At 43.8% G+C, this 4,849-nt stretch overlaps 1 non-coding gene across 1 annotated transcript; it reads right to left on the reverse strand.

The window, feature by feature from the left end:
- Positions 1-3,643: 3,643 nt before the first annotated feature.
- On the reverse strand, positions 3,644-3,718 carry trnar-gcg. Its single transcript has one exon. It is a non-coding gene; the product is annotated as a tRNA-Arg (tRNA).
- Between the last annotated feature and the right edge of the window lie 1,131 nt (positions 3,719-4,849).

Genomic DNA, 4,849 nt, shown 5'->3' on the forward strand with positions numbered 1-4,849 from the left:
TGTGTGTGTGTGTGTGTGTGTGTGTGTGTGTGTGTGTGTGTGTGTGTTTACCATATGGGTCAGCTGCTCCATCACACACTCCACCACCTCCGACTTGTTCTCCTGCAGCTCGGGTGAGAACTTCTCATTCAGCCAAGCCTAAGAGTCGCACACAAACACGGCAGAACAGATGGAGCCCGGCGAAGAGGGACAACTGTGTTTAAAACTGGGTGTTGTCACTAAAAACAGGGTAAATACGGTAAAGTCTCTCACTTCTTCCAGTTTGGAAATCAGCTCTGCCGGAGTCATGACGTCCTCCTCCTCCTGGCTGTCCTCCTGGTTGACGCCGTCTTCCGACAAAGACTCCGACATAATTTCGTTTTTTAAATTGTGGTGGCCAAAATGAATGTTTTTTTTTATGTGTTGTTGTAGGTTCAAACAACACTTAAATTAACAAATATGGTTAAATGCTGTGGGAAATACAACCAGCAACTACCTGCTCGACAGTATCTTCACCGACGCTCTTGTTTATTCGCGCCACTGAGACGTTCTCGCGAGACTTACAGATCTCGGTGTGTTGCCAGATAAACAGGAATTTTCGTTTTTTTTTTTTAAAGATGGTTTAGCATCAATATACCATACCACTTTATTTATAAAGCAGTTAAAAACCACAAAAAGGCCAACCAAAGTGCTGTACAGCATGAACAAAAACAAAACATATACAGTACAATAAAGTTTTTGAAAATCCCAAATCAGGTCTCTCTTGTAAATGAGTCCTCGAGGCCTGTCTAAATAAAGGTTGAATGAAAAAAATACACGATTGTTTTGGCATTTCCGTGCACCAGAAAATTCCCCTAATTTGTTGTTCACATAAACACCCACAAACCATCAGAGAGTCCGATCCGACCAGCCAGAGTGTGTGGGACCGAGAGAACCGTGTCTCCGTAAAACATAACTCTCCACACACACAGCAACAGCACGAGATTTCGTTATTTCCTATCTGGCATAAAGTGGAAGTGTCGTTTCGGGTTGCGCAGAACTGAACTTTCCAAGTTCGTATAATGCCAGAAGATGGGCGCAGATTCTGATAGTGAACAGTGGATACCTGCGGTTTAAAAAACCAGCGCATCTTATTTATGTACAAAATTATGTTTTATCTTGAATTTAGTATGTGCGGCTTACCGTTAGGTGTGTTCTGTAGCCTGGCAGTTATGGTATAAATGGGACTTTTTATTATGTTCATATTAGTGTTGCTGTTAACTTGTGTTGCTGTTGGACATACATTTTTTTTAATATTTTGCACTATATATAATTATGTAGAAAAGCCAAAATTTCAATATTTGTTTTAATTTCTTATATATGATTTGTTATATTTTGTGCTCTGTAATGTTCTTTATACAGAACGGAAGGTTACATAACTCTATAATAAATCAATGGGCTTCACTTAAAGATGTATTTGCATTTCATGTATTATATTATTGCATGTGGCCCGCAGCCCTCTGATAGATTTTAAAATTGACCCTCGGGGAAAAAAGTTTTGGGCACCTCTTTTTCTAGAGCCTGTCTTGTGTAGGAGTTCTCCTTCTGCCTGGCTCCTGAGCTAGTGGGGACGCTGTCTGCTCTGTGGTACAGAGTCCTGATGACTCCTAACTTGTGCTCCAAAGGGTGATGGGAGTCAAACTGCAAATACTGGTCTCTGTGGGTGGGTTTGTGTTACACCTCACTTTCAAATTTCCTCAACCAGAAACTGAGACCTCACAGTCCAAGAAAGCCAACCTGCCATTTTTTACATCTTCTTGTGTGAACTTTATATATTTATCCACAGAGTTGATGTGATCAGTGAAATGTTGGACTTCCTGAGATTTTATTTTAACCCAGGTGTCGTCAACATACCTGAACCAATGACTTGGTGGTGTCCCTGAAAAGGACGTCAAGGCTCTCTTTTCTACCTCCTCCATGTACAAGTTGGCAACAACAAGAGAAACTGGAGACCCCATAGCACACCCATGTTTCTGCCTATAATATTGCTCCCCATATGTGAAGTAGGTTGACTGCAGGCACAGTTTCAAGAGTTGACACAGTTGTTCTGTAGAAAGCGTGGTCCTGCTGCTCAGGTTGGTGTCTGATTTTAATCTTAAACAGACCACCTCTACTGCATCATCAACAGGAACGTGTGTAGAGTGATGTGACATAAAAAAGAGACCTTTGTTTCATCAGTCTCCATGATGACATCCGTCACCTTATCCACAAAGTCCATGGTGTTCTGCATGTGGTGTTCTGAGCTGCCAACTAAAGGGATGAGTACAGACACCATATACAGTATTTGGAAACATTGTAAGTGACAGATCATGCTAACAATTGGTCTTAAAGGTACACCTTGTTTGTGGATTTTAGGTAAATCATACAGACTAGGTGTGGCCTCCCCTGGGTACAGTCAGTGGTACAGAATAGGGTCAATAGCCTTGTCCTAATCCAACATTTTCAGGCAATCTATCAACTTCTTCTTGTAACCATTTCGGCTCTCTTTTCAGCAGCTCATAAGTGGTTAAGTCACTAAGGAGTGTCATAACTTGCTCATGATCTTAAGTTTCAATGAAAAGAAGTCTGAAGTCATGTTGTTCCCTCCCAACGACACGATCACAAACCACTGCATTGACCTTTCCACTCTAACCCTGTCAGAAAAACAAAGAGTCACTAATCTGGGTGTGATAATGGACCCTTCCCTGAAACTTAACAATCATGTAAACATGATTGTTAAATCATGTTTCTTCCAGCTGAGGGGGCTGTCTAAACTGAAGCCCATATTGTCCAAAAATAACCTGGAGACAGTAATACATGCATTCATTACATCTAGGCTTGATTACTGCAATTCGCTCCTGTTTGGTATCAGTCAGACCTCCATTGCACGACTACAACTGGTCCAGAATGCAGCAGCCCGATTTTTTACCAGTACAGGCAAAAGAGAGCACATTACACCAGTTTTGGCCTCACTGCACTGGTTACCGGTTCACCTTAGAATCCAGTTCAAAATACTCCTGCATGTCTACAAATCGCTGAACAGTGTCGCCCCCCCATCTCTCTGATCTGCTACAACCGTATATCCCACCACGTTCCCTGAGGTCAGCGGACCAATTGCTCCTCACAGTTCCAGGAACTTGTCTTAAGCGCAGAGGTGACAGGGCCTTCTCTGTAGCAGGACCAAGACTTTGGAACGAGTTACCTCTGCTTGACAGACTGGCCCCCTCCATCTCGGTTTTCAAATCCCGTTTAAAAACACACTACTATCCAGTATCTTTCAACACCAGAGGATCTGTGTTTTGAACCTGTATGCTCCACACTGGTTAGTCGTCATATTTATTATGTGCATCGATTTTATGTCTATATTTCTGATTTACTTCATTGTGTATATTGCTTCGTGTGTTGTCTCTTGTTCTGTCTGTACAGCACTTTGGTTGGCCTTGTAGCTGTTTTAAGTGCTCTATAAATAAAATGTTATGGTATATAGTCTTTCTGGTTCAAATCACTGTGCACCTTGTCTGCTGGGAGGATGATGATGTTTTTGTCCTTGCTGAGAGTGGTGAGTGAATCCCTCTCCTCTCTACTGATGTTGGAAGGTGGTGGTCATTGCTGAGGCAGGCTGAAACTTTGTTCCTGAAAATGTTACTGCATTGGCCGGGAATCGGACCCGGGCCTCTCGACCACATCGCAGGCGAGAATTCTACCACTGAACTACCAATGCTGTGATAACATCATCAAACTGGTTGATCCACTATGAGAAGGTGTTATTTACTGTATAAGACTGAGCTTAGTACAGCTCCTCAGACTGCAGTCTTTCGGATGAAAGACAAATCTTCTAACCTCTGCGCAACCACTCCCGCCATACATACTGTTACATACATGCATACATGTATTCAAAATGATCAAGTTATTTGAGTTGTGCAAACTTAACATATACATAGTAGTTGAACAAACAACATTTTTAAGTTAAAAAAATTGAAAATTTTGAGGCAACGAGTTAGCATAATTTTTTTAAGTAAAGTCCACTTATTGCATCTTACAGTGCTCCACACCAGCTGCAGCCCACCCGGTCTCTATACCAGTTACAACTCCCCTGGTCCCCATGCCAGCTGCAGTCCCCCCTGATTTCTACACCAGCTGCAGAACTGCTGGTCCAGGAGGACACAGCTCCTGCCGAGTGAAGGATCTCCTGGCCGCCCCCCGGAGCCCCTGCCCTGTGATGTCTCCTGGCCGCCCACCGGAAATATTGCCTCGCCGGTCTCCCTGCCACACCTAAATTGCATCAGCCTAACTGGCATGTTTTTGTTCTTGGATAAAACCGGAGTACCTGGAGAAAACCCATCCATCCATCCATTTTCTTTACCCGCTTATTCCATTTTGGGTCACGGGGGTCGCTGGTGCCCATGTCCAGCAATCACTGTGCGAGGGGCGGGGTACACCCTGGACGGGTCGCAAGTCCATCACAGGGCCACATAGAGACAAACGAGACAAACAACCATTCACTCTCTCACTCACACCTAGGAACAATTTAGAGTTACCAATCAGCCTAACATGCATGTTTTTGGTCTGTGGGAGGAAACCGGAGTACCCGGAGAAAACCCACCTCCCCCAATCTCCACCTCAACTGCATCAACTGCATCAGCCTATCAGGCATGTTTTTGTTCTGGGATGAAACCGGAGTGCCCGGAGAAAACCCACCTCCTCCACTCGCCAACTCAACTGTATCAGCCTATCAGGCATGTTTTTGTTCTGGGATGAAACCAGAGTGCCAGGAGAAAACCCACCTAATAACCAGACCATGTTTTTGTTCTGGGATGAAACCGGAGTTCCCGGAGAAAACCCACCTAATAAC

Source organism: Nematolebias whitei, chromosome 9 (genome assembly GCF_014905685.2).
Source record: "Nematolebias whitei isolate Nwh7 chromosome 9, NemWhi1, whole genome shotgun sequence".
Lineage (NCBI taxonomy): Eukaryota > Metazoa > Chordata > Actinopteri > Cyprinodontiformes > Rivulidae > Nematolebias > Nematolebias whitei.